Consider the following 13,112-nt stretch of genomic DNA (forward strand, 5'->3'; position numbering starts at 1 on the left):
TTACAGATGTAATCACCTTTAAAATTTTGTAGGTACAGACTTTTAGAAAACATGTATAGTGTAACTCAGGCCCACAGACATATAAGCATTTTTATTTATTGCATTTTAATCCCCAACTGAGCCAGAATTCAGACAAACAATTTTCCTTTATTGTTGGCTTAATAGGTTAGTGCCAGCTCATCATTTTCTCAGTTGCAGTTTTAGGTGGGTGATATCTCAACTGACTGTCTTCCCAGTATAGACTTAAGACTCAGTCAACAGTCTCCACCTCTCCATTAGCTACAAAAATCCTTCTGGAGTAGGCATGGTCTGTAATGTGGTCCCACTTTCTTCCTGGCCTTACAGAAATGTCTTTTTACAGGAGCAGCCATTCATTGATTAAAATTTCATACATTTTCTCTAGAATTTTTTGTGTCTGTGGCCAGAGGAGTGGAGGATGTTTAATCATCCCTTTACAAAATCTGTGAAATACAGACATACCTCATTTTATTGCTTTTTGCTTTGTTACATTTCAAAGATATTGGGTTTTTCACAAATTAAATGTTTCTGGCAACTCTGCATTAAGAAAATCTGTCTACACTATTTTCAAACAGCATGTGCTCATTTCATGTCTCTGTGTCACATTTTGGTAATTCTCCCAATATTTCAAACTTTTTCATCATTATTCTATTATAATGATCTATTTCACCAATATTTGATGTTACCGTTGTGTTTCATGAACTGCACCCATAAAAGATGACAAACTTTTTCCGTAAATGTTGTGTGTTCTGACTGCTCCACCAACAGGCCGTTTCCCATCTGCCTTTCTCTCCTTAAGCCTCCCCATTCCCTGAGACACGACAATATTAAAATTAGGCCAATTACTAATCCTGCAATAGCCTCTAAGTGTTCCCAAGAAACAGAGACTCACATATCTTTCACTTTAAATCAAAACCTAGAAATGATTGAGCTCTGTAAGAAAGGCATACCAAAGCTGACATAGGCTGAAACTAGGCCACTTGCACTAAACAGCAAGCCAAATTGTGAATACAGAGGAAAAAATCTTAAAGAAAATTTAAAGTGCTACTCCAGTGGACACACAAATGATAAAACAAAACAGCATTATTGCTGATATGGAGAAGGTTTGAGTGGTTTGATAGAAGAACAAATCAGCCACAGCATTCTTTAAGCTAAAGCCTAATCCAGAGCAAGGCCCTAACTCTCTTCAATTCTGTGAAGACTGAGAAAGGTGAGGAATCTAGAAAAGAAAATCCGGGGGCCGGGCATGGTGGCTCATGTCTGTAAACCCAGCACTTTGGGAGCCTGAGGCAGATGGATCACCTGAGACCAGGAGATCGAGACCAGCCTGGCCAATATGGTGAAACCCTGTCTCAACTAAAAATACAAAATTAGCCAGGCATAGTGGCACACACCTGTAATCCCAGCTACTCAGGAGGCTGAGGCAAGAGAATCACTTGAACCTGGGATGTGAAAGTTGCAGTGAGCCGAGATCGTGTCATTGCACTCCAACCTGGGCAAAAAGAGCGAAACTCTGTCTCAAAAACATAAATAAATAAATATATATATATATATACAAGAAAAGCTGGAAGCTAGCAGAGGTTGGCTTGTGAGGTTTAAGGAAAAAAGCCATCTTCATGACAAATAATGCAAGGTGAAAAAGCAAGTGTTGATGGAGAAGCTGCTGCAAGTTAACCAGATCTAGCTAAGATAATTGGCGAAGGTGGCTACACTAAACAACAGATATTTAATGTAGACAAACATTAGAAGAAGATGCCATATAGAACTTCCATAGCTAGACAGAAGTTGATGCCTGGCATCAAAGCTTCAAAAGACAGGCTGACTCTCTTGTTAGGGGCTAATACAAGCTGGTGACTTCAAGTGGAAGCCAATGCTCATTTACCATTCTGAAAATGCTAGGGCCCTTCAGAATTCTGCTAAATTTACTCTGTCTGTGCTTTATAAATGGAACAACAAAGCTGGATGACAGCATATCTGTTTACAGCATGGTTTACTGAATATTTCACTTCCACTGTTGAAAACTACTTTCCAGAAAAAAGATTCCCTTCAAAACATTACTGCTCATTGGCCAGAGCACCTGGTCACCCAAGAGCTCTGATGGAGATGTACGCAGAGATTCATGTTATTTTCATACTTGTTAACACTATATCCATTCTGCAGCTCGTGGATTAAAGAGTAATACTGGCTTTTAACTCTTATTATTTAAGAAATACATTTCATGAGGCTACAGCTGCCGTAGATAGTGATTTCAATGATAAATCTGAGCGAAGTAAACTGAAAGCATTCTGAAAAAGGTTCACCATTCTTGAAGCCATTAAGAACACTTGTGACTCATGAGAGGAAGTCAAAATATCAACATTAACAGGAGTTTGGATGACAGGGATTCCAAACCCCATGGGTGATTTTGAGAGATTCAATACTTTAGTGAAAGAAGTAATAGCAGATGTGGTGGAAATAGCAAGATAACTTGAATTAAAAGTGGAGCTTGAAGATGTGACTGAACTGCTGCAATCTCATGATAAAACTTGAACGGATGAGGAGTTGTTCTTAGAGATGAGTGAAGAAGGTGGTTTCTTGAGATGGAATCTACCCCTGGTGAAGATGCTGTGAATGTTGTTGAAATAATAGCAAAGGACTTAAATATCACATACCCTTAGTAGATAAATCAGCAGCAGGGTTTCAGAGGATTGACTCCTATTTTGAAATAAGTTCTACTGTGGCTAAAATGCTATCAAACAGCATTGTGTGCTACAGAGAAATCTTTCATGAAAGGCAGACCAAATCATTGCAACAAACTTCATTGTTGTCTTATTTTAAGTAACTGCCACAGCCACCCCAACCTTCAGCAACCGCTACCCTAATCAGTCAACATCAAAGCAGTACTCTCCATGGGCAAAAAGATAAGGATTAACTGAAGGCTCAGATTGTTAGCATTTTTAGTAATAAACTACTTTTAGACATAGTGCTATTTTCTATAGACTACAGTATGTTGTAAACTTAACTTTAATATGCACTGAGAAACAACAACAAAAAATATGTGCCACTGGCTTTATTGTGATACTTACTCTATTGCGGTAGTCAGAACCAAACTCACAATATCTGCAAGGTATTCCTGTATTTGACTATTTATCTCCTTTCCAAGCTTCATTGGATTGCTTCAGTTGTTTGGTAAGTTCTTTTTCTCATCCCTAAAAGTTCTGCTTTCAAGGGGGCTTTATTATAAAAGAATTCAGACACAAGATTATCTGTCTCCAGGCCAAAAAAAAAAAATAAAACAAGACAGAAAGATTATTTACTGGGGCATTTCTCTCACTTCCCTGAGACTAAATATTCTCCAGACTTGGGAAGAGAATTTAAAGTGAGAAGCAATTTGTAAACATTGGTTGGTTATGCAATAAGAGTTACAACCTGCCTTCCTTGTTCACTTCAGTGGGAAGGAAATAATGAAATAACCTTCTTAAAATGTATCAGGATACAAGTTTAGGAGAAACGATTCTCCTTTCTCACAGAAAATCTTGAGAAGGAGAAAGCTTGAGGGAATCCCCTTTACCTCACAGTAGAGAAATGTTCTGAGAGAAATGGGTGCTCACGTGCTGAGGGCATGAACAAGCCATGAAAGGCAGCCTTGAAGCCAAATCTAACATTTCCCGCCTTTGAGAAGGTCATTAAATACAACTGAAAGAGAAAAAGACTCTGAAAGAGTTCTGAGTCTTTGACAAGGGGGGCATGGCAGCAGAAGGCAGTCTAGACCATATGGTCAGAGACCAAGGAGGAAGACTGACACCTCAGAGGATGCCATTGCAGAGGGATGACAATGCAAGGGCCCAGATTTATATACCCCAGTGGATGCCAGCATGGAACAACTGTGGACCATATGCCTTTATTTAACTAACTTGCACTATAATGCCACATAATTCCCCCTGCCCACCCCAAAGACATACACAAACATCACCACCACTATTGCTTAGATAAATCCAATGGAGAAGGAAAGATATTAGAATGATTGCAATTTTGCATTGACTGTGTTCCAATCAGAAATCACTATTTATTTAGAATTTACTAAGTTGTTTGCTGCCATCATTTCAAATGCCAGCAAAAAACAGCGTAGATACTGAATTAGGAAAAAATAATTACTTGTATATTTGTGTTTATGGTCAGGAAACCAATTCCACTACATGGCTTTTGTAATACAGCGCCACGTTGCCGTCTCCACTCCATAAGTTACTGGGGATCGTAGGATTCTTGTGTCATTCACGCTATACTCAAATGCCATCTTCTCAGAGAGTCTGTGGTTTATGTATATAATATAGTTTCCCTGTCACTACCTATCACTTCTCTGCTTATTTTTTTTCTCCATAGCACTTACTATTACCTGACACTGTAAATTTATTTGCTTATGGATTGTCAGTCTCCCTCTGCAGAAATAAACTCCCAGAGGACATGGACCTTGTGTTGTTGACTGTGATTTTCCTAGAGCTTAGAAAACTCCCTGGTACAGAAAATACCTCGAATAAATATATATAGGGTGAATTAAACATTATATGTATATATATATATAATGTGTTTACATGTATCTACTTAGTGTATATAAATTTATATAAAATATAAAATACATATTATATAACATGTCATATGTATTTTGATAGTATTTGTGTTAGGTAGATGTGATTTTTCTTTTCTCTTCTTTTCCTTTTCCAATAATTACTGAAGAAGTTATAGGTTATTTCTCAGTAATCATAAAGTAAGGAATTTATCTAATTATGATATTTTGCAGGAGAGGCAGATCCTTGTTTTTGGCCTTAAAGGCATAGAAGTGAAGAAAGGGCTCAAAGAGGTGACCTTAGAAGTGATATTTTCTGTTTTACAATTTTACCTAATATTACCCCTACATACAAGTCTATCTATCTGAAGTGGGTTTTTTATTGATTAATACACCTTTGTTTTCATAGAATAGAAGAAAGGAAGACAGTCTCAAATGTTTTGTAGGTTCAATTCACACTGGAATTTTTTTATCACAGGAAGGTATCTGGGTTAATTATAGTGTTTGCATTATGCCACATTATCATCCCCGGTGCACACAAAGTCCTCTTGTTCTATCTGTCTATCTACCTATCTATCTATCTATCTATCTATCTATCTATCATCATCATCTATCTATCTTCCTATCTATCTGCTTATCCCTCTCTGAGCTCTCATTTTACACTCTCAACCTAGGCAATAATTGTAAAGTGTTTAATGTATATGGTTTTTTTCTTTACCTTCCTAAAATAGATGCATTAATATTTTGAATGGATGTATTTAAATTAACTATGTGACATTTTGTTATACATAAAAATGTTTCACTTCTTTTCATTCAGCTGTATGTTATTAAGACCAGAAGTGTTGTTATGTTCACATCTTTGCCACTTCCAAATACTGTATGCTATTCGTTTTATTTTGTTTTTTATAACTACCATATCTTGCCTATCTACTTTCTGTAAATAAATATTTATATATTTAAAGCAAATTACAAAACTACAGAAGGGTCTACTTAAATACCTAGTGCATCTTTGTGAAATAAAATGCATCATTAAGGAAATCTCAATTCTGTTTTTTAAGTTTTTTCTTCAGCTGAATTTGGTTTAAGTTACTTTTCAACCAGCTCAAATACTTAGTGTTCTATTTTAAATTAGAAGGGTAACTAATTTATTTTTCATATTAGCAACGAAAATGCTTACACTCATGTGTTTATGTGTATGTGGACTCAAGTCTCTTTTTAAAAGGACAAAAGGATCCAGAGAGGCTTTTTCCTGCTGTGAAGGACAAAAACTCAAGATAGTGTACTCTGACACAAAGTGCATTTCTTTGCCAATCTCTAAAATGTCACTTCATGGGCAGCCTGCTGGGCTCGGCTCAGAGCCATGGTGCCTAGTCTGCTAATAAAAAAGAATAAAGGTTAATGAAGGCATTGGGTTATTTATGATCTTGAATAAAATAGCCTAGGTTTCATCTGGATGGTTTGTTCAAGGCATAAGATCTTGCCTTTGATTTTTAACATCGTATTATTCTTTTCTGCAGACTTTGGATTTTAATGCTTTTCGCCAGGATACAGTTTTATCACATTTATTATATATGCAATTATATTACAAAAATAAATGGATATATCAGAGATATTTAAATGTGATGACTGACATACATGAAAAATAAAATAATAAATCCTTCAGAAAACTCACTTTGCAATTTAGAAAGGGATAATCTTGTACATTAAGCACATCTTTTGTTGCTCATCAGCAACTTATTTAGAGAAAATAAATGCCAACATTTAATTGTGGCATAATGACATATGGGAAAATATTGTTTATAAAGAACATATCATGCTTAAGTCACACACTTCAGATTTAGGTTTAGGAGTTTCAATTTCATTTAAAAGAAGACAAAGGGTGCAATCAAACTAGTCTTCTTGTCAAGTGACAGAATGTGACATGCCAGAAGTATGTCATGCTCCATAGTCAGGATCTCATCATAGGGTTTTGAAGTCAGCTGAAAGTGAGTGTATGTGCTATTTAGCCCGCTACTGGTAAATATAAGAATACCAAACGTGTAAGGTATATAAAGTGGTTTAGTTCTATGCTCCAATCCAGAATCAGAATTGTCTACATTTATAATATACACAATTTGAAACATTATATTTACTGTGATAAAGTCTGTAGCTGTGGATAATCATCTCTTACACCTTCAATTTGCTCTGAAGTTAAGTGCTAAATGTGAAGCCATCTTTCAAATGACCACTAACCATTTCCCAACCCATTGTACAATATTAGAAAAATAAACAAATCCTTATTAAAATTAACCTGTTTGACATTTTTCTTAATTTTCCAATTTCTTAATTCTTAGGCCTTGGATGTGTGAGTCTCTATTAATTTTTATGTTTGACTTTTTCTTCTGGTTTGTAGGTCAATTTATATTGTAATGACACAATCTATTGTACTATTTTTTTCTTGACTGAAACAAACAGTATTTAATTATCTCTTTAAAAAATTCTACTCACTAAAATTATGCACATCATACATTTGACAAATATTTTTGGTGTGGCTAATATGTGCCAGACATTGTTTTAATATTGAGGCTATAGCCATAAAAAATTATTTTAGAGCTTGTGTTATAAGTTGTCAGGAAAATACTAAAGATTGTTAGTAAACCTAATTTTCCAAAACTGCATAGACAATCTACAGAACATCATACGTTTATCTATGAGGTAAAATCCCATGACCATATATGTATTTTTAGCTTTTAGGTAAGATAAACTCAATTTATGATCATTGGTGGGGAAAAATATTTCGTACCCTATTGGAGCAGGTCAAAGAATGTGGTTAATGTAGTTTGGATATTTTCCCCTACCAAAGCCTCATGTTGAATTGTAATCCTCAATGCTGGAGGTGGGACCTGGTGGGAGTTGTCTGGATGATGGGTCTGAATTCCTCATTGCTTGGTGCTTTCTTCATTATAGTAAGTTCTTGCAAGATCTGGTTGTTTAAAAGAGTGTTACACCTCCCTCCCCACCTCTCTCTCTCTTGCTTTCTTTCTGCCACATGACATGCCTGCTTCCCCTTTGCCTTTTGCCATGAGTAAAAGCTCCCTGAGGCCTCCCCAGAACTGAACAGAAGCCTATGTCATGCTTCCTGCACAGCCTGCAGAACCACAAGCCAATTAAATCTCTCTTCTTTATAAATTATCCAGTCTCAGGTATTTCTTTATAGCAATGCAAGAGCAGCCTAATACAATGATGATCATTAATCTTTGGAGTTTTCACTACTCACTTTCTCTCTGCAATATGTGAAATGGTGGCTTCTCCTCCAACCTAAGTCCTAAAATGAGGACTACTTGAAGCAAACCTCCCAGCTGACCCATGATGGATATACAGCCTGAGTGAGATATAAAACTTCATTAACTTTAAGTGAGTTTAGTGAGCAATAATTAACACACAGTAAAACTCACCCGTTTTAGATAGATACTTTGATGAGTTTTAACAAATGTCATGGTGGCCACAATTGAGATGAAGAACATTTCTACTACCTCAACCACTAAAGTAATAAAAAATAGCCACAACAACCAGATTTTCTTTTTAAGTGGTAGTACCTAGTTTCTGAAAAAATCAGAAGCAAGCTTCATAAATATTACTTGCAGCAAAGTACACTGGTGCAAAATTTCTGAACCCGACTTTGAAATTACGTTTCAAGAACCTTAAACTTTTACAAATGTTATACAATTTTAAATAATCAATATTTTTACATATGCAATTATGTGGCCTAACAGATCAAAATCAGAAACAACCATATCAACTAATTGTCTTGCATCCCCATAATGTACTACAATATAGCCACTATGGCTATAAAAGCATCTAACAACATGAGAAAATGTTCCAGATTATTTTTATATGGGGAGAAAATGTAAATTAAAATGCAGTAGATACAGCAGAACCTAATTATGCAAAATATATATTAACATAGGATTTTATATACCAAATGCTTAAAATTATTGGCCTGTTTCAAAAGATTGTCATTTATGGCATGTGAAATATTGCTAGCATTCAGATATATGATCAGACACAGTTCAGTTAAGGTTCAGAGAATGAAGTTTCCTAATCCTCACATGAAAGATTTACTAAAAACATAATCCTGGCTTTTCCACATCTAATTTTGTGACCTTGGTCAGATTATTTAATCCTTCTAAGCTTTAGCTTCCACATTTTAAAATGTTATTTAAATAACAACAGAAGCAGTAGTGGTAATAATAGCACTAATAGTAATGAGGGTTATATGTATCTCATAAGGTTATTTTGGTCCTGAAAAATTACAAAAAATGGCATAGCGTCTTGCACTTTGTGGATGCTTGATAAAAATTAGTTGCTTTTCTGAAAAGAGATAAGATATAGAACTTTTCACGGTATTCTATTGCTTGGATTAACAAATTTTGATTGGCCCATAGTCTCCCAAGAGAAGAGTATATATCTTTTGTAAAGAAATGTTCTGTAGATAACCTAATAGAACAATGTGTGGTGTTTCAGTACTGAGTTATGAGGAACAGTGGGCATAGAAAAAGAAGGCAGAGCTCTTTGTAAGATTGGGTCTTTACACGTACCCAGAAAAAAAAAAGTCAACTTAAATAACAAGATTTCAATTCAAGTTAAAATTAACCTTTATATTTTGTTCTATATCTTATTTTATAGGTATTTTTCTACTTATTTTGAAAGATGAAGATCCCACATAGAGTTTTATATGTCCAAGACACACAATCACTGTGACTAATTCAGACGCTGCTGCTATCAGAAAATGTGATGAGTTGCAGAATCCAGTACTGAATTGCATCTATCAGTGCCTGAAAATCAGCATTGCATGCAGAGGAGCCCATTACAATGTTAAATTGGTCTCATACCTAGATGAGCAATTATTTGCCTAGTTTCACAATAATGTATCTGCTGCATTAGCTTCTTTGTTAATGTAAGTGCAACACATGTACTGAATGCTTGAATCCTAATAAATAAATGAGTGAATAAGATTCTCTCATTTCTCATACAAAAGGCTAGAAATGAAAGCCAAAAGGAAACCATCTAAAAAGTCTATAAAAGCCAAGAATAAACTATCACAGAATCCTATAATAAAACTTGTCCTAAATGAGTCAATGGTGTCTGGTTCACTTATTCCTTCAAGAAATGTTTACCAAGCACCTATATGCCAAATGGTATAGGCTCCAGGAATAATGCAGATAATTTTGCAGATTATTTCTGTTTTCATGAAGCTTTAATAGTTTCAGGGAAATTGGAGAGCTGGCAAGGTATGCTTGAGACAGGAAAATAAGCAAAGAAGAAAGTTTCAAATATGACAAGTACTTTAAGGATAATTAAAGAAAATTAAAATTGTATGCATATGCATTTCTACATGACATTTTGTGTCTGGAATTGGTGGGTTCTTGGTCTCACTGATTTCAAGAATGAAGCCGCGGACCCTCGCGGTGAGTGTTACAGTTCTTTAAGCCTGTGTGTCCGGAGTTTGTTCCTTCAGATGTTCAGATGTGTTGGGAGTTTCTTCCTTCTGGTGGGTTCGTGGTCTCGCTGGCTCAGGAGTGAAGCTGCAGACCTTCGCGGTGAGTGTTACAGCTCTTAAGGTGGTGCGTCTGGAGTTGCTGGTTCCTCCCGGTGGGCTTGTGATCTTGCTGGCTTCAGGAGTGAAGCTGCAGACCTTCGCGGTGAGTGTTACAGCTCATAAGGGCAGTACGGACCCAAAGAGTGAGCAGCAGCAGGATTTAATGCAAAGAGCTTAAGAACAAAGCTTTCACAGTGTGGAAAGGGACCCGAGCGGGTTGCCGCTGCTGGCTGGGGCAGCCTGCTTTTATTTTCTTATCTGGCCCCATCCACATCCTGCTGATTGGTAGAGCCCAGTGGTCTGTTTTGACAGGGTGCTGACTGGTGCGTTTACAATCCCTGAGCTAGACACAAAGGTTCTCCACGTCCCCACCAGATTAGCTAGATACAGAGTGTGGGCACAAAGGTTCTCCAAGGCCCCACCAGAGTAACTAGATACAGAGTGTCCATTAGTGCATTCACAAACCCTGAGCTAGACACAGGGTGCTGATTGGTGTGTTTACAAACCTTGAGCTAGATACAGAGTGCCTATTGGTGTATTTACAATCCCTGAGCTAGACATAAAGGTTCTCCACGTCCCCACCAGACTCAGGAGCCCAGCTGGCTTCACTCAGTGGATCCCACAACTGGGCTGCAGGTGGAGCTGCTTGCCAGTCCTGCGCTCTGCGCCCGCACTCCTCAGCCCTTGGGTGGGACTGGGCGCCGTGGAGCAGGGGGCGGTGCTCATCGGGGAGGCTTGGGCCGCACAGGAGCCCACGGCGGAGGGCGGGGGGAGGCTCAGGCATGGCGGGCTGCAGGTCCTGAGCCCTGCCCCACGGAAAGGCAGCTACGGCCCGGCGAGAAATCGAGCACGGCGCCGGTGGGCTGGCAATGCTGGGGGACCCAGTACACCCTCCGCAGCCACTGGCCTGGGTGCTAAGCCCCTCGTTGCCCGGCCCGGCAGGGCAGGCCACCTGCTCCGAGTGCAGGGCCCGCCAAGCCCACGCCCACCCGGAACTCCAGCTGGCCCGCAAGCGCCGCGCGCAGCCCCGGTTCCCGCTCGCGCCTCTCCCTCCACACCTCCCTGCAAGCTGAGGGAGCGGGCTCCGGCCTTGGCCAGCCCGGAAAGGAGTTCCCACAGGGCAGCGGTGGGCTGAAGGGCTTCTCAAGTGCCGCGGAAGTGGGAGCTCAGGCAGAGGAGGCCCGGAGAGTGAGCAAGGGCTGTGAAGACTGCCAGCACGCTGTCATCTCTCAATTTGAGCAGAGGTACTCACTGTCTTTGTTTTAGACCACCTTTTCATGAATGTGTGTGTGGAAAACAGCATTAGAAGATAGAGATACTGTCTTCCTCCAGTGCAAAGGTAGCTTTGTTTACAAAGTCTGATGATAAGAATAGTGTCTCTCTCCAGAGCAAGGGGAAAATTGTTTTTTTTTTCACCCCCCATTTGGTATAATATAAATAATGTCATCCTCTGGGTCAAAGATCAGGAATGTTCACTATCTATTACAAAGATATAAACTGTGAGAAATAAGCTACTATTTCTCACAGACCAAGTCACTATTGGGAAACTCAGAGACAGCTAAGAATTAGGGGTTTTGGTGACATTGTATTTCTCATTCAGGAATCTTGTTGGTCCCATTAACAAAATCAGCAGAAACAAATCTGAATTTAGATGGGAGGATGGCTGCTTAGAAAATATGCCTTAAAATATTCCTAAGAATCATAGCACAGGCAATCCAACTTGGCCCTTATTAGTGTACTTGATTGCTCAGATGATGCTAGACATGTTAGAAAGTAAAATATACCCAGACTCGAGTTCTGGGCAGAAACTGAAGAAGGCTAGTCTGCAGAAACTACTAATAAAATGTACCCAGACTGGAGTTTTTGGCAGAAACTCTGCAAAAGGCTACTCTCAGGTGTTGACATACAAATGTTCCTGATACAAATACTCATGATAGCTCATTTAGAGGAAAATTACTAGCTTGTTATGGGGCACTGATCAAAACTACCCCTACCATGGAACAGCACCAAGATTCTTAGGTCAGAAATATCAATCATACTAAAAAGAAAGACGTCAGAATAAAAGACAGAAGAAAAGGCCAGGAACGTTTGTTAACAAAATGAAAGTGGCATATTCAAAATTATGAGTGAGTGCAGTATTTTGCAGGCTTCAAAGGGAAGACAGCATATATGTGGGTAGGTTGCCTCACTGACTGTAGGGCCCATCATAGAGCCCACCAGTGCTATCCATCTCTATTAGCATGTGCTTCGAAGCTTATGATTTTCTTTTTGTCGAAGCAAAGAAGTTTGCCTGGCTTGCCAACACAAAGGACAACAATAAGAAGAAAAGATGCTTAAATATTAGTAATCAGTAAAATGTTAATTTGTCCCAAAGAAATTTAATGTGGCAGTACCAAGCACAAGCAAGGATTTGTAGACATTGACCCCTACACATTCCTTGTGACAGGAGATTTTTAAAAGCACTTTGGAAGAGTATCTTGCATTATCTAAATGTAACAATTGCATACTTTAAAATCCAGAATACTCTTGTACATGTTCATCAGGAAACATGGACAAGAAATCTCATTTGCAAATGAAAAATATGGAAGAATTTATTTTAAAAAACATATTTAGAATAATAGTTATCTCTGTAAAAAGTGAGTGGAGCATGTGATTGTGTAGCACGCACACTGGATTTCAAGGCTCCTGGTAATTTTGTTTTTCTTGAGTGATAAAGTGAGTATATAGGAGAATGTTTTATTTTGCTTAGAAAACTACACAATACACATGTACATTATGTGTGTGTATGTGTTGAATACACATACACAAAAGATATTTCAAACGTTCTAAAAATGGAATGATGCATGTCTATGGTACAGGCTGAATGCTTATTTCAGACAGCTCGCATCTGTTATAAAATCATAAATAGTCTTTATATGTAGCATTCGCTTAGGTAAATGCTTCTGAATGTTGATGTAAATCATTTGATGAGACATT

The sequence above is a fragment of the Nomascus leucogenys genome, chromosome 11 (assembly GCF_006542625.1).
Source record: "Nomascus leucogenys isolate Asia chromosome 11, Asia_NLE_v1, whole genome shotgun sequence".
NCBI lineage: Eukaryota > Metazoa > Chordata > Mammalia > Primates > Hylobatidae > Nomascus > Nomascus leucogenys.